General features: G+C 42.3%; 1 protein-coding gene across 15 annotated transcripts in view; it reads right to left on the bottom strand.

Moving 5' to 3' along the window:
- fbrsl1 (fibrosin-like 1) overlaps positions 1-24,608 on the bottom strand; it is a 1,047,407-nt gene that overhangs the window by 322,837 nt on the left and 699,962 nt on the right. The window lies entirely within an intron of this gene.

Genomic DNA, 24,608 nt, shown 5'->3' with positions numbered 1-24,608 from the left:
CTTCATTTGTGCTCTCAATATTCAATCTGGGATGTAGACCACATACCAATTAAAAAGCTCTGCTAAAATAAGAAGGTCTTGCATTGCCATCATATCTGCTTCTAGCCCATGGGGATTGTGGGTATCAGCCTTGGGAGATCAAATTTATTGAGTTTTCAATAATACTGTGAGAAATGTTCTACTGGAAATCAAATTATAAGATCCTTTCAAATCTACAGTCATATTGAAAAGGTCATTTCTCATCATGTACTCCAACTTGAGTCATGTAAGATACAATTGTTCAAATACTCCAGTGACAAAATTTTCTTGCCATCCTGTCAAGAAAATTACAGAGAAATACAGAGTCCGAGTGAAAAAAACGTATGATTGCCCCCAGTACAAAGACCACAGATTGAATATGGTCAGAGGGGGAAAGGAGGAAAAACAGCAAAGGCAACCAGGGGCAGGGCATCAGGGCATCCATCAGGGCAGGCAACCAAGAACTTCTGTGTTGCAACGAGTGCAGCAAGGATCGTTCTACTCCAGAAGCATTCAATACAACATCAAAGGCAATGATTGTCCTCCACTACCTTGCAAATGGTCATTCTTCATCTCGATGAATCCTGGCAGGTTATCTGATCATGGAATGGGATACGGTAGGGTGCCATTACAGCCTGATCTTACCCTTGCTCACGGGGATTAGCTGCAATCCCACACAAGTGGACATTTATCACGCGCAAGCTGGACAGTGAATGTCAATGGGTTAATCAGCCAAAGGGTTTTTTACAACTGAACTTGACCATGCCATAGCCCAGCGTCTACACACACATCCACGTCTGGCCAGGTTTACTGGAGAACAACCATGAGTTGGAACCCTGGTCTTGGATTTGCCTCCCTAGCCCAAGGTGCTGAAGCCAACTGTAGTGCCCAATTCTTGCCGTATTTGAGATCACCTAAGTCAGTGCAGACCAGGAATGGATTCTGGAACATTCTTGTAGGTATGGCTCAGAAACACACCATTGGTCCACTCATTCACCAAGCCATCATGGGAAGGTAGAAAACTGAATTTTGCACAGATTACATTAAATTACATGTAGTCTGAAATCTCAAAAAGTCTTTCAGTACTTAAAGACTCAATGATCAGATTATGTGGATCTTGACTCAAGGACTGTGAAGGGCAGCACCTCCACAGAAAAATACTTCAAAACTTGCCACAGTACATAATTACCAAAAACTAATTACAAATTTGTATAATGCTATTTTGAAATATCGACTGGGCAGTCAAAAAAAATCCAAGCACAGTGGTGTTTATTGAGTATGATAACAGACTAGCACTCAGAGGTGGTGAGCTCAAATCACACCACTGCAAGTTGTGAAACTGAATGCAATAAATTTGGGAATTACGAGCTAACACTAGGAAAAATGATAAAAATCGTCATATAAAAATCCAAATGACTTCACTGGCCTACAAACCCATAATTATTGATTGAAATTTAATGCCCTCTGAAGTGGCCCAAAAAGCCTCAAAACATTCACTATGGAACAGAATTACCACCACTACATTGCTACATTCTCAACAAACGTGACCAGTATTGTCCATATTCCAAGAATAGATAAAAATTATACAATTTCAATCAAAAGCAATAATTTCTATACACTAAGATACTCTACCAATACTTGCTTGTTGATGCATCTGATATAAGGAGGGTCAGAAAGAGAAAGCTTTTTTTTTCTTCTTACTATCCATAAATATTAACTCATCACTAACTTTATTAAAAATTGAACCATAGAAAAGTTGGCTGAAAAAACTAGCCACCCATTCTAATCCCACCTTCCAGCACCTGCTCCGTAGCCTTGCAGGTTACAGCACTTCAGGAACAGGTCCAGGTACCTCTTAAATGAATTGAGGGTTTCTGTCTCCACCACCAATCTGGGCAGTGAATTCCAGACACCCACTACCCTCTGGGTGAAAAAGTTTTCCCACATGTCCCCTCTAAGCCTTCTACCAATCACCTTAAATCTGTGCTCCCTGTTAACTGACCTTCCGCAAGGGGAAACAGGTCCTTTCTGTCTACTCTATCTAACCCCTCATAATTTTGTACACCTCAATTAAGTCATCCCTCAGCTTCCTCTGTTCTAAGGAAAACAACCCTAGCCTATCCAATCTTTCCTCATAGCTGCAACTTTCCAACCCTGGCAACATTCTTGTAAATCTCCTCTGTACTCTCTCCAGAACAATTATATCCTTCCTGTACTGTGGTGACCACTGTAGGCAATACTCCAGCTGTGGCCTAACCAGTGTTTCATATAGTTCCAGCATTACATCCCTACTTTTGTATTCTATACCTTGGCCAATAAAGGAAATCATTCCATATGCCTTCTTCACCACTCTATCTACCTGTCCTGCCACCTTCAGGGACCTGTGGACATGCACTCCAAGGTCTCTCACTTCTTCTACCCCTCTCAATATCCGCCCATTTGTGTATTCCCTCACTTTGTTTGCCCTCCCCAAATGCATTACCTCACACTTTTCTGGATTGAATTCCATTTGTCACTTTTCCACCCACTCAACCAAACCATTGATATCATTCTGGAGTCTATGGCTATCCTCTTCACTATCAACTACACGGCCAATTTTTGTGCCATCAGCAAGTTTTCCAATCATGCCTCCCACATTTAAGTCCAAATCATTAATATATACCACAAACATGGAGCCCTGCGGAATGCCACTGGAAACTGCCTTCCATTCGCAAAATCATCTGTCGATGTTGCTTTTTTGCTGATCACTGAGCCAATTTTAGATCCAACTTGCCACATTCTCCTGTATCCCATGGGCTTTTATTTTTCTGACCAGTCTGTCACGTGGAACCTGGGTGTTCTCGTACACCAGTCGCTGAAGGTAAGCATGCAGGTCCAACAGGTGGTAAAAAAGGCAAATGGTATGTTGGCCTTCATAGCGAGAGGATTAGAGTACAGGAGCAGGGATGTCTTGTGGCAATTATATAGGGCCTTGGTGAGGCCACACCTGGAATATTGTGTGCAGTTTTGGTCTCCTTATCTGAGGAAGGATGTTCTTGCTATAGAGGGAGTACAGTGAAGGTTTACCAGACTGATTCCTGGAATGGATGGACTGACGTATGAGGAGAGATTGAGTCGGTTAGGATTCTATTTGCTGGAGTTCAGAAGAGTGAGGGGGGATCTCATAGAAACCTACAGCAGGCTCGAAGGGCCAAGTGGCCTACCCCTGCTCCTATTTTCTATGTATCTATGTTTCTAAATGCCAGCTCTGAAATTCACAGAATTGTTACAGTGCAGAAGGAGGCCATTTGGCCCATCATGTCTGCATGGGCCCTTCGAAAGAGCAATTCACTTAGTGTCATTCTTCCGCTTTCTCCCTGTAACTCTGCACATTATTCCTTTTCATGTTACAGTCTAATTCCCTTTTGAATGCGTCAATTGAACCTGCCTCCACCACACACTCAGGCAGTGCATTCCAGACCTTAACCACTCACTGCATGAAAAAGTTTTCCTCATGTCGCTTTTGCTTCTCTTACCCATTACCTTAAAACTGTGCCCTCTCGTTCTGTATCTTTTCACGAGTGGGAACAGTTTCTTCCTATCTACTCTGTCCAGACTCCTCATGATTTTGAATACCTCTATCAAATCTTGTCTCAGCCTTCTCTTCTCCAAAGAAAACAGTCCTAACTTCTCCAATCTATCTTCATAACTGAAGTTCCTCATCCCTGGAACCATTCTCTAGAATTTTTTCTGTACTCTCTCCGATGCCTTCACACCTTTCCTCAAGTATTGCGCACAGAACTGGACGCAATACTCCAGCTGAGGCCAATCTAGTGTCTTGTATAAGTTCAACATAACTTCCTTATTCTTGTACTCTATGCCCCTAATAATAAAGCCCAGGACACTGTATGCTTTCATGCTCTCAACCTATCCTGCCACCTTCAATGATTTATGCACATATACACCCAGGTCCCTCTGCTCCTGCACCCCCTTTAGAATTGTACCCTTTATTTTTTATTGTCCCTCCATGTTCTTCCTACCAAAATCAATCACTTCACATTTCTCTGCATTGAACTTCATCTACCACCTATCTGCCCATTCCACCAACTTTTCTATGTCCTTTTGCAGTTCTACACTATCCTCCTCACAGTTCACAATGCTTCCAAGTTTCGTATCATCCGCAAACTTTGAAATTGTGCCCTGTACACCAAGGTCTAGGTCATTAATATATATCAGAAAAAGCAAGGGTCCCAACACTGACCCCTGGGGAACTCCACTATCAACCTTTCTCCAGCCTGAAAAACATCTATTAACCACCGCTCTTTGTTTCCTGCCACTCAGCCGATTCTGTATCCAAGTTGCTACCTTCCCTTTTATTCCATGAGCTATAACTTTGCTCATAAGTCTGTTGCATGGCACTGTATCAAACGCCTTTCGAAAGTCCATGTACGCCATATCAACTGTATTGCCCTCATCAACCCTCTCTGTTACCTCCTTAAAAAACTTCAGCAAGTTAATTAAATAAATTCATCAGCCAACCCATTAAATATGGTGAAAGGATACCTATTCTCTAGATTATTAGCCAAGTGAACATACATCTCTCCACATAAAGTCATATTAGCAATTAGTGAATGTCCAGCTCAGTCCCAGAGCTGCAATAAAGTATTGCAAAATCATGCATAATTAGCAGTTACTTATAATGTCACGAACCTTTCATGTGCAACACTATTATTACGGAAATTACCTAAATGAACCAAATCAGATTTTAGGCAACACCTACAGCATGGGTTATTCATTCTAATTAAATTGCTATGAATATGGCACAAGAATATAGGATAAGCACCATGTAGCTTAAGTATAAATATTTAACCAAGTATTCCACTTCTTTGTACAGGTGAGTACAATCAGCTTTATATTCTGCACGGTTATATGAATTTTTGTGTTTGTAAGTACAATTCTCTGTTTAAAATATCAAAATATAGGTTGGCTCTCCTCAACATCTCTCAATTGTCATTGTCCTTTACTATTACAAAGCAAAGTTTGTATTGTTAGCATTTGCCAAAGTCAATGGTGGATTTTTTCCCTGCTAAATAAAAAAACTACAGAAATTAAAAAGGGATCAACACACAGTTTGGAGCATCCACAGTTCTCAATAGTTGCGAAAATAAAATTGCACTTTGGGTGTGATGGATATGTTATGAAAGTGATTCTTTTTTTTTAAAATATTTTTTGAAGGAATTTATGGTTGAACTCAATAAATGTTGAACCAGTTTTTTTTTAAAAGAAAGAAAGAGCCACAAAGAGAACACTGAGGGAGCCGGATTGGCAACAGTGTTGCTGGTTGTCACATGACTCGGGTTGGAGTTGGAGCTGGAGCAGAAACCCTGGTAACAGGGGCAGAGAGGTGACAAGCCCAGTAGCAGCAGAGCATCTGGGATGGGCAGAAAACTGACGAGCTTTTTCATTGTGTGTCAGTGTGTGAATGTTTTACTTTCTGGAAGGAGATGTCAAGTCTGCTGAAGTGTCAAGGAAGGAGAAAAGACCACAATCCAGCTCGCTTTCCAGCAATGCCATAAAAGACCATGACAGAGCCACACTGTCAATTCATCTCATCTCCTGTCTCTGAGGAGTGCCTGCTAGAGTTGCTTCTCGGCGCCGCCTGAAAAAACTGTTCTAGGGCGATCTCGGTGGCCTGTCTGTATGTGCTCAGAGGTTGGACTGTGTGCCATCTTTGGTGCAGCGTGTCTCATCTGCTGTTTTCATCAGGAGTGGGAAAGTGATCTGCCCAGGTGTTTTTTGGTCTGTAACAGAGCTCTGGTCCAAAAATCTCTTTTTTTTGGTTAACCGGTATACATATATGTGTGTGTGCCCGTGAGTGTGAAATGCTAAGGTAAAAAAGGGGACTTAAAAATTTAATGTTGGGACTTCAACTGGGATTTTGCACTTCTTCACTCCCAGAATGAATATAGGGAAATTATGCACCCCCAAGCCTCTGATTTTTAACAATAAAAATTAATGGCCTGAAGCAAAATAGTTACCCAGGAATATATGCACTGGGAGTTTGCCAGCAGCACTTAAATTGAAAATGCAAGCTTTCATGAGTCCATAAGAATAGTATTTCAGATGTGTGAAATACCACATAATTGGATCTGCGAATGGTGCTCCAGAAATCTAACAAAATCAGCTTAAGTTTCTAACTAAAATCTTGCACCCACTAAACACCTTTGTAACGACAGGAACTTCCAGCCATTTATGTGCAAAGGACCACCATAACTCTCTTGCCCCTGCAGCATTCATGAGTTATGGTCTTTCACATTCATGAAAGGAATGTTGTAACTCACTGTCACTGGTGAGATATAACGAGATTATATAAAGGATATTTTTCATTTTCAGGCAGAATTGCTACTGCAGACCTCAAAGGATTAACCCTGTGAGGATAGAGCAAGCACAGCTTTTGTGCTTGAACATACAGATTTGAAGAGCAGACATCTTAGCTCAAGCCCTGAACTTGTTACTGCAGCTATTAGTAAACAACTACACCAAAATGTGCGCAGTGTAGGTTGAATTTCAAATACTACAAATCTTCCTGTTACAAAAGTATAATACAACATTCTTGGAATGCAGGAATGAATCAGGAATTAATCTTTGCTGGACAGCACAACTGGATTCTGAAGAAGTGTCCACCAGCCTATATTGGTAGCCTCTTCAAATAAGTTAGGCAAGCAACAAACTTTTCAATGTTTATTCCACTGTATACATTTGCAGTCCCAATTAGACTTACATTTGCACAATCAGAACTACTTTTCCACGACATGTTGGAGAAACATGGTACTTGAGATAATAGCATTTGTCTGTGGGAATGTGTCACATTAAACAATAATGTAACATTACCTTCCTACATCTGGACTTCCTCTGTAGGGAGGTCCTGCCCAGTTACTAATGCTCATAGCAAATTCTGGCTACTGAAGAACTAATGATCTCCATCCATAATCCCAGAAAAAACTTCCATGGAATTATTTCATCAGCACATTGATAAACAATATTACAGAAGCACAGTCATAAGATTAAAAAGATTTTATATGCCAGTGTGCAAAGTTTACTGTGGTGTTTTATACAATATCATCCATTATGTGATCATTTATGCTTGCATTGCTTCATTTTCACAATAACGTCCACAGTAATTTAAAAAACTGTCCAAGGAATTAATATCAGATTGAATCTACAATCTGACCTCATCCAGATTTGAGAGATTGGAATGAATTGAGACAAATTGGAATCATCCTCAATGTTACTTTATTTTCTAGAATCTGCAAAAAGTGCTTCCAAAATGCTTGAGCATTCATTGCACACATTAATTGGCATCATTCCCTGAATAAACTACGAAAACTCTGTTTTTAAAAAAAGCTTTGTATTAAATGAAAATCAACACCTGCTCCTGATGGTTAAGTTGGTATATAGCTCCCTGTGGGTAACTGAGTCGTACAAACCAGGAAGTTCCCAAGTTTGATCCATGGTCAATGCTGCTGATCTGAGCAAGGGTAATTGTAAGAAAAAGTTGCTATAATTTGTCTCATTGCTCCTAGCTAGGAAGTGGGGGTGAGGGGAAATTAGCTACTTCTTTCCCCTATTATAGATTGCATCAGAGTGGAAATTGGGCAAAGACAGCAGGACCAGCTTAGTCGTAATGCCCGAAGTGGTCAAATAGACTGCTGATGCTTACTGCTGCGTGACAAAAGTTGGGTCAAGTAGCAAAAGGTTGCTGGCACTTGTGGATCCATCCTGCAGCATTAGTCAGCGACTTTAGGAAAGTAGAGGAGAAAACCGGGCAATACATACACTGCAAAGAGTGGTCAGAATTAAAATTAAAATCAATTTAATTGTAAAACTGACAAAATTTCAGCAAGAAAACAAAGGGAGCTTTGAAGGGGGAAAAGTGACAAATGCCATCTTGATCCACAAGCAGCACAGTTCCTTCTGATTATGAGGGTGCAGACACCAGGAATAGATTTTTGCCTTCAGCACCTGGCGTGGTAATCTGGCAGAGTGGATCACCCACCCTTTATAGCATTTGGCTGATTTTCATTCCATTGATCCATTTTTCCAGATGCCCAGGCAACGAAGACAAAATTCTTTCCCCAGGATTATCTAGGCTCCACTACTTGAATCACATGGTACCTTATTACTTGCCTAAGAACAACGGTGTGGATATTCATCATTAGAAAGTCTGCCAACACTCTGTCACACCCAGCACACCAACTCACGCAATTGTTTCCAATATCTGGATATCCAGGAGCCCATAAAAACACTTTACTTTCTCTCCCCAAATCTTTGCTTGTAAATTTTAATTGTGACTACTATAAAATTGTCAACTTCAAGAACTGATTATAGGAAGCAAATGTAAGCAATATTAGTGTAAGCAGCTGCTATATTGCTCAATTGCACATTAAATTACTGGACAGTATTACACTTAGTTTTTTGGAACATTCTTACACTATAAAAATGGTTTCTATAAAACTAAAAGTTTTGTTTTAAATAATTTGGACTAACTTATTCTTTTGAAATAATAAAACATTCACACTGATGTCAATAATTTAGCTGAGCAGACTTTTCTTGTTACTGCAGTATTTTAAGTATCTTCCTTCAATGTGAATCTAATTACAGTATTTTTTGTTCTGACAGAGTACAAACTCAGTGCCCATTTGGTCTGGTTTTAATCACCTGTCTGGAGAGGAGCTCGCCAAAACTTTTCCACTCCCCATAACGATTTTGGAAAGACCCGGGCATGGGGTGGGGGGGCGGTGGGGTTATACTGTACGATCCTCTGTTACACTTAGGCTTTTGCTCCTTACAGAACTTCTTTTGTTCATGATTTGTAGTATGTGACATTTCCATCACTACTCTATGCAAGGATAAATCTGGAAATTGCAATGTGTGATCAGGACAACAAAGAATTAAATGTTTTTTCCCCCATCACAAAATCACAGAAATATTTGTTTTAATGATACTCACAGCAATGTGGTTCCCTATCATTATGTGGTATATTTTTGGCTGGACAATTTACAAGCTAAATAAATAGCTTTGCTAAACAGCTGGAACCATACTAAAGCCTCTAAATACTTTCTTCAATGGAACTTTCAGCCTCCAAGTCAAATACTCTGAAAGACACATTTTCACTTTGGAGTTGCACATGTGAAGGGATAGGCAGGAAAAGGCAAGAATCCACCTTATTGCCAACACTATCCCCTTGCAGGTTGTTCAGTCTCAGCTCCTTCCATCATAAGTAATAACATTTGCTTTCAAACCTATAACTAACTTGGCATTTGAAGAGGAAGACCAAAGGACGATCTTTGTTTTTACACAAGAGATCAATTTAGTGTAGTCTTGATTGAAGTAGCCATTCCCTCTTTTCAGAGTTTCCTCAGTTTCACCTGTGACCATTTAGTGCAGGATAAATCCAGAGTGATTCAACTGTCAAATAAAAACTCCCTTCACCTGCAGTTGGTTTGACTCCACATAAATTGAACTGAGATACGGATACAGTACTATATAGGCAAACATTGACCAGAAACTGAACTGGAGTAGCCATATAAATACCGAGGCTACAAGAGCAGGTCAGAGGCTCGGGATCCTGAGGCGTGTAACTCACCTCCTGTCTCCCCAAAGCCTGTCCACCATCTATAAGGCACAAGTCAGGAGTATGATGGAATACTCTCCACCTGCCTGGATGGGTGCAGCTCCAACAACACTCAAGAAGTTAGATACCATGCAGGATAAAACAGCCTGCTTGATTGGCACGTCATCCACAAATATTCACTCCTTCCACCATTGACGCACAGTGGCAGCAGTGTGTACCATCTACAAGATGTACTGCAGCAACTCACCAAGGCTCTTTAGACAGTACCTTCCAAACCCGTGACCTCTACCACCTAGAAGGACAGGCCAGCAGATGCATGGGAACACCACCAAGTTCCCCTCCAAGCCATACACCATCCCTGCTTGGAACTATATCGCCATTCCTTCACTGTCGCTGGGTCAAAAGTCCTGGAACTCCCTTCCTAACAGCAATGTGGGTGTACCTACCCCACGTGGACTGCAGCAGTTTAAGAAGGCAGCTCACCACCACCTTCTCAAGGGCAATTAGGGATGGGCAATAAATGTTGGCCTAGCCAGCGACGCCCACATCCCATGACTGAATAAAGAAAACATAGATGCTGATCTGGTAGCCTACTGTATTAACTGAGCCTTAATATCACCCTGGGCAAAATTGTGAAATCCAATTTTCTTCCACAAAACTAAAACCTTCGGTTCTCTGATAAAAGCAGCATGTCGTGATCAGACAATCAACTTCAGCCAACAACAACTTGCATTTACATAGAGCCTTTACCATAATAAAAAATCCCAAGGTGCTTTACAGGAGCTTTGAGACACAAAATTTGACACCAAGCTGTATAAGGAGATATTAGGCCAGATGACCAAAAGCTTGGATAAAGAGGTGTTTTAAGGAGTATCGGAAAGGGGGAAAGAGAGACGAAGAGATATAGGGAGTGAATTCCAGAGCTTAGGTCCTAGGCAGCTGAAAGGATGACTGTCAATGGTGGAGTGATTAAAATCAGGAATAGTCAAGAGACCAGAATTGGCAGAGTGCAGAGATCTCCAGCAGGGGGGGAGGGGGGTTGAGTGGAGGAAAGACATTAAAGCCTTGTTTTGTGGAATGCTTGATAAGCAAGGGAGTGGAAGGTTACAAACCACTGACCACCTCCAGGCGCGTATCCATTGTCTCTCGAGATAAGGAGGCCCAAAAGAAAGGAAGGTTATTGGGGTAGGTGGAAATGTGCAGTAATCAGTTCAGCCATGAACTTACTGAATGCTGGAGCAGGCTTGAAAGGCCAAGTGGCCTACTCCTGCTTCTAAGTCATATGTTCGTATGTAAATGAGAAATCATAGCAGAATCACAGATACTTATATTCCTATTCCCTTGCCAAAACGAGAATGTGGTTCAGCTGCAAGTCTCCATATTATACAATGGGATGGGGGAGGAGAGAGGGGAGAATAAGCTTATTTAAATTTTTGGTGCATTGCATTGGACCCCTGGCAAGCAGGCAAATTCAAAGCTGAAATAACAAAAGAAAATGCTGGAAATACTCAGCAGGTCTGACAGCATATGCGGAGAGAGAAACAGAGTTAGCATTTCAGGTCAGTGATCTTTCATCAGAACTAGGAAAAGTGGCAAACTCAAAGCTGATTTTGACTGATAATCACTCTTTGGTTTCTGGGGGTAGTTTAGCTATCTTTTTTTACTGGATAATCAGGACAGAATTGACAAAGCGGTCAGAGGATGGAAATAACATTAAATACCACTGACGCACTTCTGGCTTATTTATGAAAAAACAGCAATAATGAGGTTCCACCAGGCTGACTCTCCCGCATTCTTCTCCAATGAGGTCAGCATGGATACAGAGGAATGTATTGAGCAGAAAGAAAATGTTAATTTTCCTCAAAGCACTCAAGTTTAGATACACTCGAATTATGAGTCTGAGGTTTTCAAGCACCTTTCAATCCAGCCTGATTCTGTGGATTAAAAGCATGAGTAAATGTTGAATTGACTTTTAGTGAAAACAGGCTCCTTGTTTGTTCAAATTGGTGAAATTAGGCACATTTCTAAGAAGCAACTGGTACATGATTTCTAATCCAACAAACTGACATCCCACTGGCAGTTTGGGATGAGCTTTGGAGTGCAAATGAATTTCAGATTTAAAAGCATTACCCTCTCTGTTACGGTCATCACGAAGCATCAACTCTTTTGCTACTCAAGATCAATCTTATACAGTAAATGCAACAAAAACGATGTCAAAAAGATCATTTAGGAGTATTTGTGGTAATAATAGAATAGGAAGGCTGCCCAAATGAGCATTTTGAGAACTATTTATTAAATATGAAACCCTGTGTGCAAATCTAAGTTGAAATGAGTGTCAGGTATGCAAATAAAGGGTGCACACCTGCAAATGCTTATTTTGCCACCATTCACATCAGCTATCAATGTTGCTTTCGGTTTCAAATAAACTTGCAGTTGTTACTTGGTAATTTGATTACAATTTTCATAATGGTATATTTGTCAAAACACCTAATTCAGCAATCAAATGAAGCTGGGGTTGAATGTATTCAGGAAAAGCACTATGAACTGCAAAGTTGGGAGAGTGAGATGTATCTCAGAGGCCTCAGCTACTGCAATACTGGACTAACGGGAAGCTTACCATTGGAATTGGCAGATGGATAATCTGACCCTTCATATTTGCTTTGAATTGAATCTTGTCTTTTCACATTTTTTTGTTAATGTGTTCTAAAAAATTGGACTTTTTAGGTGTTGAAAATAAGATATTAGGCAGGCCGGTGGTGGCTCTTTATATCCAGATAGAAGCTTTCGCATAAAAAGCTGTCTGGATTTGAGTTTGGACAATTTGGATGAAAGCTCAAGATAGCTACTTTTGTATAGACTTACTGGTGTGCTACTTGCTTGCTCAGACGTGCAGGTGTCACAACTTGATGCATTTGCTAAGGCAGGAGCCAGTAGCTGATGTTGGATCTCCTAGTCAAAGGTGGCCTTTTCAGTGAGGTGGCTGCCAAGGTATGGGAAGTACTCAACATATTTCAAAGTCTCTCCTTCAACATATATGGGAGGTGAAATATTTGACTGACAGGTGTGGGTTGATATGAGTCTTGTTTTGGCGATATTCAAGGACAGGCCGAGTCTCATTGTATGCAGAATTGAAGATATCGAGAGTGGCTTGCAAATTTGGTGCAGAGTGAGCAACAAAACTGCAATCATTCGCAACTGCAGATCATATCTGTCTATACCCAGCTCAATCGCTAGTTTCACACTGCCCTGATTTGGAAGATCTCTAGGGACTCCTATCAACGTTACCTTTTTGGTAAAGCCATCAAGAGGTGACCGCTAGGGGTATCAAAAGCTAGTTTACCCCTCCCTCTATTCTGATCATGATCTGTGAAGCTGTCCCTCTGAGAAATTTGAAATTGTGCATCTTAGTCAAGATTCATCACAATAGAATTAGTGTATGGCTCAATAAGTTAGAAATTTAAGGCTTTCATCCTGCTTTCCAAAGGCTTTAACCCACTTTTCAACACTTCAGTTCCAATTTCTAGGCAAGTCTGAATGTTACGGCCATCATAAGGCTTTTATGCTAGAGTCTGTTACGTGAATGACATTACATGCTGTCTAACTAGCTTTTACAACATTACGGTCATTGTACATAACAGCTGTTGATGGGCTATGTCTAACTATTCAAGTTTGGCCATTACTTGCAATTTTCATCTAAAGCGGACAGATAAAAGCTATTCTAGCTATTGTCATTATACTTTCAAGTAACTGTCACTGGCCAGCTCCAGCATTTGTTGACACTGACTGACAGCTAACTGCTATAAGTAGGATCGAAGGCTAATAACAGCAGCAACACTTAACATCTAACTGGTTTTAAGATCGTTTCTATTTCTGACGTAGCAGCAAGCAGAAGAAAAGGAAAAGGACAAAAAAAAAAACGGGCATTGACAGAAGCTGAGAACAGATTGCTCAACAGTCCTTTTGGCTAGGAAATAAAGGGGGAAATTTTAACTTTTAATTTTAATCAATTTTAAGGTGTTTCTTGCACGTAATGCTGTGCTGATGCCACTTGCTCCCAACACTTGCATAACTGTCACTGCCAGATTCACAAAGGCCAAACTGGGCAGTTAGACCAGGAGGCCTTTGATAAATCTTTACATTGGTGTTGCTGCGTTACGTGCGAGACTGACGCATTGGGTGGTAACGGCATTACAGCAGTGCAAAAGCAGTTTTGTGAGCCACGATAAGCTGCCACTCTGCCTGAAACGTAACAATGATGCAATGTTAAAATACCCCATAAAAATTCCTGGTGCCAATTTCAATTCAATTATTAAAACCTGTGAAATAAACTTTGGTTTTGTCAATTCCTAAATTTGTCTAATTCCATAATGAAATTAATCAGATTCATATCATTTGTACTTTTCCTCTCCTCAAAGTATTTGTATTCCAATGAAAGCCATGAACTCTCAAGTTCCTGTGCAGGTCCTGCCACACACACTACTGCAGCTGAGCAGACTGCCCCAAGACCACCTCTTTACCTGGTTACCTGAGAGCGAGTGTGGCTTGGGATTACTGCAGTACATGTTTCAGGAAGGGAATTGAATAGGGAAGGAGATTGGAGTTGCACCCTTCCAGTGGGTGTTGCTGTATTTTGCTACTATAATGCGCAGCACCAGCCTCATGCTACTCGTGCATCCTTATTACTATATTTCTGAATGTATATTAACATTTACAATAAAAACATGTGTTTATATAGTGCCTTCAATGTAGTAAAATGTCCCAAAGCACCTCACTGGAGTGTAATCAGACAAAAATTGACACCAAGCCAAAGGACATTAGATGGGTGACCAAAAGCTTGGTCAGAGGTAGCTTTTAAGGTGCATCTTAAAGGAGGAGTGAGAGGTGTAAAGGGACTTCTAGAGCTCAGGACCAAGACAGCTTAAGGAAGATAGTATGATACAAACCTTCGATCATCTAACTCGGGCCTTTTATGCATCTACCATCGGCAGTGCTGCCTTCGGTTTCCTAGGCCCAAATTCTAATTCCTTCATCCCTCCCCTTTCCTTTGTTGTCACTTAAAACCCAACTCTCTGACCAAGCTTTTGGCCAGAACACAGAAAACCTAATATTTCTTTCTTTGACTTGCATCCATTTTTGCTGCCATTATAAATGCAAGTTGTTGTTTATTCCTTAAACTCATTATATGCCCTTTTACATTGCTAATCAAATCCTATGATTCACTGAATGCAACATCAAGAGGCATTTAAAAGGTGTCACATCTTCAAAAAAACATTTTATTTCATCAGAAATGTAATTTTAAAAATTCATTTTTAAATTTGAATATATTTCAACAAATGCAAATTTAGCTACATTCATTATTTGCTTAATAAATTACAGAATCTCCCAAATATCTGAGGCTTACACTTAAATTTGCATAAAATTCCTCAAAATTGCCATTTGGATTCATGAAGCCTTTGTTGAACGATCTAATAAAGAATTTAATTTCTTTCATTTAAATAACCGTTCCTTTAAATCACTCAAATAGTCACTGGTGTGTGCGTGCTCTCCCACACAAAACAGCACACTGTCTGGGGTAGACAGTGGCTTGCTGCTGAGTTAAGCCATTTGAGTTAATGACTACCTCTGAGAGAGCAGCTGTCACTGAACTGGAGTTAATGTCCTTTTCTGGCAGTCAAAGTTAGCAGGTAACAAGTCAAGGTGAAAGGTAGTGCTCACTGGAATTGCAAATCTCTTGCTTTACCATGTTCATCCTTTATCCTGGGCCACCTTGCACCATTTTACTGTTAATCCTTCTGTAACAACCTAAAGGTCAAAGGCAGAGCTAGCTTGCCCTGGGAAAACTATGCTTTTTTATTTTCATCTGTAGCTCAAATTTATAGTGACCATGAAGTAGCTCAAGTAGTGGAGTAATGAACATCATAAACCTGCCTAATAAAAATGGCATTCCTGTAGTATTACAGCAGGTCAGGCAAAGAAGAACATTTCATTAAAAATTCTCCTGCTCACCCATGAGAGACTTAAAAGTATAATCATTTAAAATGGCTGAATGACACCATTAATGAACATTAATATTTCAAGTCTTAATAGTGTAAAATATTCCAGCTCCCCTACAGGACAAAAATACAGTGTCGTCAAGCTGTTAACTTCTCTATATTTTACCTTGAACTCTGAGGTTCCTAGCAGCCCCCACCCCCACCCCACAAAAAAAAGTTATTTTCGCAGCTTCTGGTAATAGAGGCCGAGCAGGTCACTCTTTGATTTATGGGCCTGTAATTAGCCCTGCCTGACAATGATGAATACTATACAGTAACACCTTTGTAGACCGCCTTGTTAAAGAACATCTGTAAGGAAAGCAAAGCTATAATTTAAGAAAACCTCTTAATTACAGTGGCACTGTAATGAATGTGTTCGGAACAGGCTTCCAGCTGTTCTTTCGAGAGGCGGATCAGGCTGACAGATACAGTGGTGACACACTTCTGTTTAGGGTTTCTTTCTGACAGAAGAAAGAAACTGTAGTCTGTATCTCTCCTAAAGCTATAATTTACATGAGCAGGCAAAGGAGGTGGGGGATGGGAAGAGGTGGACTACATAAAATACTGTTGAAAAACAAAACCCGATTTCATTCATGCCTGCAAGCACCTGTGTATCTTATGCGTTCATTAACACACTACTTCAACACATATATGTTTTAAATTATACAGAGAATTTATCTGTGGTTCTGCTCTTTTCTCGGCTAGATACAAGAGAACAAACAAACCTGATGGACAGTTTCCAAATTAACTCTCTCTTGTCTGCGAACAATTTGCAGCAATTATTCCAAGCAGAATTGTATTAAACCACAATCTGTAACCTCATGACCTGGCATACCGTCAAGCCAGGGGATCACACCTGGTTCAATGAGGAGTCAAAGAGAGCATGCCAGGAGCAGCACCAGACATACCTAAAAATGAGGTGCAAACCTGGTGCAGCTACAACATAGGAATACATGCATGTTTTATGGTTAAATGAGGAGAGGTCGAAGGGCTTCCCTCCTTTCCCTCTCGATCACAACAGGTTGAATTCTTTCTTAAAGTAGATGTACTGGCCAGTTCAGTAGGTGTTTGATTGGTTCTTGTTAAGATCATAACAAGTAAGTAATCGGATAGGTTTTTTTGAGTTTAACAAAGAGGTTAACTTTATTGTACCTAAACCGAACATATGAAAATAATAAACTACGCGCCAACTTTCACTCTCACATACCAGAGGTTTCCACACACACACAAATAAGGGGAGATTGGTTGAGTTAGAGTCCATAGAAGAAAGGTATACAGTCTGTGGAGTTTGGTGATTCGGCTGGCTTCTAGCTGAATTTGGTGGTCTTCAGGCTTTTAGTTTGAAGAGATAGATGATGGACTCTCTTGGAGACAGCAATGCGGATGATTTCCTCCAACGGGGTTTCGGATTGTAGCTGGAGTATGCAAAGGTGGCCAGTCAACAGGCAGGATTTGACGCTTGCATGCTGGAATGTGGAGAGAGAGGGACCCGCTTGGGTCTGCACGTGTCAGAGTCCAGATGCTTCTCCTTGCTGCTGCAGAGAAACACAAGCTTAAAACCACAGATGGGGAGGGGCTTGTCGCATGACAGTTCTTCTTGCTAAAAGAAAAGGAACAAGCAGTTCCCTTAAACTTCCTGGGTCTTGGTTCTTGCTGGGATGAGCAGCTATTTCATCTCCCTCCTCATTGGCTTTGCAATGTAGGATACAGTGTTGTAAATTAGGTGGCCATCTTAAGCTGCTAACCAAGTCATCTTTTATCCGTTCTTTTTTTAAAAATATAAATTTCGATCTCCAGTCAGTGGATTAAAGAAAATGATCATTCAACAAAGCAAGTTGGCATGACACCTCCCCATCATGCGAAATGAAATGTGATAACAGGAGCATTTCATTATGAGGTCGCAAATTTAAAAGAAACTGTACACACACACTCATCAGTCTCACTTTCATAGCCATCCTCTGGTTCAGTTTGGGTTCCACTAGGACCACTCGGCTCCTGACCTCATTACAGCCTTGGTCCAAACATGGACAAAAAAGCTAAATTCAAGAGGCGAGGTGAAAGTGACTGCCCTTGACATCAAAGCAAGCACTTGATCGAGTGTGGCATCAAGGAGCCTTAGCAAAATTGAAGTGAATGGGAATCAACAGGAAAACACTTTACTGGTTGGAGTCATACTTAGTGCAAAGGAAGATCGTTATGGTTGTTGGAGTCCAATCATTTCAGCCCCAAAACATTGCTGCAAGGGTTCCTCAGGGTAGTCTCCAACCCCAGTCATCTTCAGCTGCTTTATCAATGACCTTCCCTCCATCATAAGGTCAGAAGTTGGGGTGCTCTCTGATAACAGTAGTGTTCAGTACCATTCGCAACTCCTCAGATACTGAAGAGGTCTGTCTCCATATGCAGCAAGACCTGGACAACATTTAGGCTTGGGCTGATAAGTGGCAAGTAACATTTGCACCACACAAGTGCCAACCAGAGAATCTAACCATCTCCCCTTGATGTTTAATGGCATCACCATCGCTGAATCCCCCACCATTAACACCGACCAGAAACTTAATTGGGCCAGCTATATAGTGCTGTGGCTACAAGAGCAGGTCAGAGGCTGGGAATTCTGTGAGTAACTCACCTCCTGACTCCCTAAAGCCTGTCCATCATCTACAAGGCACAAGTCAGGAGCGTGATGGAATACTCTCCACTTGCATGGATGAGTGCGTCTCCAGCAACACTCAAGAAGCTCAACACTATCCAGAACAAAGCAGCCCACTTGATCAACACCCCATCCACTACCTTAAACATTCACTCCCTCCACCAACGGCAAAAGATGTACTGCAGCAACTTGCCTAGGCTCCTTCGACAGCACCTTCCAAACCACAACCTGTACCACATAGAAGGACAAGGTTAGCAGATGCATGAGAACACCACCACCTGCAAGTATAAAAGTAAAATACTGCGGATGCTGGAAATCTGAAACAAATGCTGGAGTCACTCAGCAGGTCTGGCAGCATCTGTGGAAAGAGAAGCAGAGTTAACGTTTCGGGTCAGTGACCCTTCGTCCAAAGAAGGGTCACTGACCTGAAACGTTAACCCTGCTTCTCTTTCCACAGATGCTGCCAGACCACCTGCAAGTTCTCCTCCAAGCCACATACCATCCTAACTTAGAACTTTATCGTTGTTCCTTCACTGTCGCTGTATCAAAAACCTGGAACTTCTTCCCCAACAGCACTATGGGTTTACCTACACGACATGGACTGCAGCGGTTCAAGAAGGCCGCTCACCATCACCTTCTTAAGAGCAATTCTGGAAGTGCAACAAATGCTGGCCATGCCAGCAATGTTCACATCCCATGAACGAATAAAAAAATGCCAGTATACCAAAACAGGTTTTCATACATTGCGAACTCAACGGTCTCCGAAAGTGTCATTCTAGTGTCAATTAATTTACTGACAGTGACAAAGTTGCTATAAATGTGAACAGTTTTGAAGGGAAAATCTTTATAACAAGATAAATCCTCAGTTTGATAAGATTAGCCTCTTCCACATTTGATAACACAGTATTTGACATGGAATGGTTTTGATAGTCTCAATATTTCCCTCCAATGTCCTCCCCCACCTGAACGTACTGACACACCCTCTGGGCTATAGTTCAATGGGCCAAATGCTATTAAGAATGAACACCCTTTCTTTCAAAGAACGATGCAGAAAAAAGATAGGAAAATGACTTGCATTAATATGGTGTCATTCAGGACCACCGGATGTCTCAAAGCTTTTACGGCCAATGAAGTATTTTTGAAGTGCAGTCACTTCGTAATATAGGAAACTTAAAAGGATGTAGAAATGTCGGAGACATTTGGCCAGTCCTGTGCCAGTGGGTATGCAGCATCTTACCATGTTCTCGGCATATCACGAAGGACTTAACAATGAGAGTGTCAATTTTGAAATGCAATGATTGTTGTCTGAAAGGAATATGTGGTAACCAGGATGCTCACGACATGCTCAAATGGAAAAATGAAGGCATGTTGGGTGAGGGAGGAATGTTGGCCAAATCCGTGAGAGAAATCCTTGCACTTCTATGAATAGATCCATGGGATGTTTTATGTCCACAGGCAGATAGAACCTGTTTAGCTTCTCATCCAAAAGGAGGATAAGAATGCATCAGGCCCAAGCAGCCAATCTTCATGTATGAGCCAAGACTTGAACTGCGAGCAGGCTATGCAACTACAGTGTTTTTTTTTTTTACAGCCAAGTTCGTTTCCATCTTCATCCAACATTTTTAAAATTCATTCAGGGGATGTGGGCGTCACTGCCCATCCCTAATTGCCCTTGAGAAACTGTTGGTAAGCTGCCTTCTTGAACCGCTGCAGTCCTTGGGGTGCAGGTACACCAACAGTACTGTTAGGGAGGGAGCTCCAGGATTTTGACCCAGTGACAAAGAAGGAACGGCGATATAGTTCCAAGTCAGGACGGTGTGTGGCTTGGAGGGGAACCTGCAGGTGGTGGTGTTCCCATGCATCTGCTGCCCTTGTCCTTCTAGGTGGTAGAGGTCATGGGTTTGGAAGGTGTTGTCGAAGGAGCTGATAGTGAGTTGCTGCAGTACATCTTGTAGATGGCACACACTGCTGCCATTGTGCACCAGTGGTGGAGGGAGTGAATGTTGAAGGTGGTGGATGGGGTGCCAATCAAGCGGGCTGCTTTGTCCTGGATGGTGTTGGGCTTCGCGAGTGTTGTTGGAGCTTTACCCATCCAGGCAAGTGGAGAGTATTCCATCACACTCCTGACTTGTGCCTTGTAGATGGTGAACAGGCATTAGGGAGTTAGGTGAGTTACTCGCCACAAAATTACAAGCCTCTGACCTGCTCCTGTAGCCACAGCATTTATGTGGCTGGTCCTGTTCGGTTTCTGGTCAATGGTGACCTTCAGGATGTTGATAGTGGGGGATTCAATCTAAACATCTCCCCTTGATGTTCAATGGCATTATCATCGCCATTGAACATCAAGGGGAGATGTTTAGATTCTCTCTTGTTTGAGATGGTCACTGCTTGGCACTTGTGTGGCATGAATGTTAGTTGCCACTTATCAGCTCAAGCTTGGATATTGTCCAGATCTTGCAGCATATGGACAAGGACTGCGTCAGTATCTGAGGAGTCACGAATGGTGCTGAACATTGTGCAATCATCAGCGAACATCTCCACTTCTGACCTTATGAAGGAAGGAAGGTCATTGATGAAGCAGCTGAAGATGGTTGTGCCTAGGACACTACCCTGAGGAACTCCTGCAGTGATGTCCTGGAACTGAGATGATTGACCTGCAACAATCACAACCATCGTCCTTTGTGCTAGGTATGACTCCAACCAGCGGAGAGTTTTCACCCTGATTTCCATTGATTTCACTTTTGCTAGGACTCATTGATGCCACACTCGGTCAAATGCCTTGATGTCAAGGGCAGTCACTCTCATCTCACCTTGAGTTCAGCTCTTTTGTCCATGTTTGGACCAAGGCTGTTATGAGTGGCCCTGGCAGAACTCAAAATGAGTGTCAGTGAGCAGGTTATTGCTGAGCAAATGGTGTTTGATAGCACTGTCGACAGTCCATTCCATCATTTTGCTGATGATCGGGAGTAGCCTGATAGGGTGGGAAATGGCCGGGTCGGATTTATCCTCCTTTTTGTGCACAGGACATACCTGGGCAATTTTCCACATTGCCGGGCAGGTGTCAGTGTTATAGCTGTACTGGAACAGCTTGGCTAGGGGTGCGGCTAGCTCCAGCACAACTCTTCAGTACTACTATAATAAAAGCAAAATACTGCGGATGCTGGAAATCTGAAACAAAAACAAGAAATGCTGGATTCACTCAGCAGGTCTGGCAGCATCTGTGGAAAGAGAAGCAGAGTTAACGTTTCGGGTCAGTGACCCTTCTTCGGAAGGGTCCGAAGAAGGGTCACTGACCCGAAACGTTAACTCTGCTTCTCTTTCCACAGATGCTGCCAGACCTGCTGAGTGAATCCAGCATTTCTTGTTTTTGTCTTTAGTACTACTGCTGGAATGCCATCTGGGCCCATAGCCTTTGCAGTATCCAGTGCATTCAGCAGTTTCTTGATATCACGTAGAGTGAATCGGATTGGCTAAAGACTGGCATCTGTGATGCTTGGGACCTCAGGAGGAGGCCGAGATGGATTATCCACTCGGCACTTCTGGCCGAAGATGGATGCAAATGCTTCAGCCTTGTCTTTTGCACTGATATCATTGAGGATGGGGATGTTTGTGGAAACTCTTCTTCCTGTCAGTTATTTAATTGTCCATCACCATTTGCGACTGGATGTGGCAGGATGCAAACACACGCAAAGGTGGCCATCAGGATGAGGGCAATGTTCGGAACGTTTTCAGCCCCTCTATCCAGAGATTTGTACATCATGTCCCTGCAGACACAGTCCATTTTCGATCTCCAGATAAAATGGAAGATGGCTTGGGTGACCTCCACGGTGCAGGAACTGGGTATGTGCTAGACCTGCACCACGTACAGCAACACCGAGAGACCTTGCACCTGATGGCCAGTTTCTTACCCACAATGGAGAGGGAGCATCACTTCCACATGCCAGTTTCTGTTTCACTTTGGCTCTATACTCCTAGTTTTTGGTGCACGCCATAGCCACTCTGAACCATATCCCCTTCACCTTCAGCTATTTTAACCTGGGGATAAAGGGGACAAAGGATCAGTGCACCCATTTCCCAAAGAACCAATGGTGCACCGCAGGGATCGGTGCTGGGACCCTTGCTGTTTGTAGTGTACATTAATGATTTAGTCGTGAATATAGGAGGTATGATCAGTAAGTTTGCAGATGACACGAAAATGGGTGGTGTTGTAAATAATGGAGGAAAGCCTTAGATTACAGGACGATATAGATGGGCTGGATAAGATGGGCAGAGAAGTGGCAAATGAATTTAATCCTGAGAAGTGTGAGGTGATGCATTTTGGGAGGACTAACAAGGCAAGGGAATATACAATGGATGGTAGGACCCTAGGAAGTACAGAGGGTCAGAGGGATCTTAGTGTACTTGTCCATAGATCACTGAAGGCAGCAGCACAGGTAGATAAGGTGGTTAGGACGTCATATGGGATACTTGCCTTTATTAGCTGAGGCATAGAATATAAGAGCAGGGAGGGTATGATGGAGCTGTATAAAATGCTAGTTAGGCCACAGCTGGAGTACTGTGTACAGTTCTGGTTGCCACACTATTGGAAAGATGTGACTGCACTGGAGAGGGTGCAGAGGAGATTCACCAGGATGGTGCCTGGGCTGGAGCATTTCAGCTATGAAGAGAGACTGGATAGGCTATGGTTGTTATCCTTAGAGCAGAGAAGGCTGAGGGGGGACCTGATTGAGGTATACAAAATTTATGAGGGGCATAGATAGGATAGATAGGAAGAAACATTTTCCCTTAGCGGAGGTGTCAATGACCAGGGGGCATAGATTTAAGGTAAGGGGCAGGATGTTTATAGGGGATTTGAGGAAATATTTTTTCACCCAGAGTCTGGTTAGAATCTGGAACACACTGCATGAAGGGGTGGTAGAGGCATGAACCCTCACAACATTTAAGTAGTATTTAGATGAGCACTTGAAACGCCATAGCATACAAGGCTACAGGCCAAGTGCTGGAAAATGGGATTAGAATAGATAGGTGCTTGATGGCCGGCACGGACACGATGGGCCAAAGGCCCTGTTTCTGTGATGTATAATTCTATGACTCTACGACTGCAGAGCTTAGATCTGATCCATTGGTTGTGGGATTGCTTAGCCCTGTCTATTGCATGCTGCTTCCACTGTTTGCCATGCAAGTAGTCCTGTGTTATAGCTTCACCAGGCTGACACCTCATTTTTGGTCTGCCTGGTGTTGCTCCAGGCACGCCCTCCTGCACTCTTCATTGAACCAGGGCTGGTCACCCGGCTTGATGGTAATGTAGAGTGGGGGATATAGGTTACAAAATGTGGTCGAATACAATTCTGCTGCTGCTGATGGCCCAAAGTGCCTCAAGGATGCCCAGTTTTGAGTTGCTAGATCTGTTCAAATTTGATCCCACTAGCATGGTGGTAGTGCTATACAACACGATGGTGGGTACCCTCAGTGTAAAGAGGACTTCGTCTTCACAAGGACTGCGCGGTGGTCACTCCTAGCACTACTGGCATGGACAGATGCATCTGCGAGAGGTAGATTGGTGAGGACGAGGTCAAGTAGGTTTTTTTCCTTTTGTTGGCTCCCTCAATACCTGCCGCAAACCCAGTCTAGTAGCTATGTTCTTTAGAACTCGGTCAGCTCAGTCAGTAGTGGTGCTACCGAGCCACTCCTGTTGATGGACATTGAAGTCCTCCATTCAGAATACATTTTATGTCCTTGCTACCTCAGTGCTTTTTCCAATTGGTGTTCAACATGGAAAGGCACTGATTCATCAGCTGGGGGGTGGGGTGGTGGGTGGGGTGAGGGGTAGGTTTCCTTGCCCATGTTACACCTGATAACATGAGACTTCACGTCTAATTTCCAATAAGGATCACTGGATAGAGATGGGGAACTAGTGCTGATTTCCTCTCCTGTATTAGCCCAGGCACCACGTGATGTGGTACTGATTTATTGTACAAACCAAGATGATTTCAGGTTTGGTGCCTAACCAATTCTGATTTAGTTAATCTCATTTGGATCTCAATATTCCTTTGTTGGGATTGGGGGTAAACAGTAACCAAGGTTCTCTGCTCCTGGAAGGGAATGTATGTGGAATTAAGGTGAAGATAGGACTGAGCTAGCTGTGATGGTGCCTGCAGCTGAACAACGTACTGGCACTCATCTTCCAGACTCGCACAAAGAATGGTATCTGGCAAGGTACCAGTGGTACTTGAGAAATTAATAAGTGCCTTTGGATAAGGGTGTTTCAAACTAGAAAAAATACGTAACTTTTGCTAAT

This window comes from Heterodontus francisci, chromosome 23 (assembly GCF_036365525.1).
Source record: "Heterodontus francisci isolate sHetFra1 chromosome 23, sHetFra1.hap1, whole genome shotgun sequence".
NCBI classification, from domain to species: Eukaryota; Metazoa; Chordata; class Chondrichthyes; order Heterodontiformes; family Heterodontidae; genus Heterodontus; species Heterodontus francisci.
This window is presented reverse-complemented; position numbering and strand designations above follow the sequence as displayed.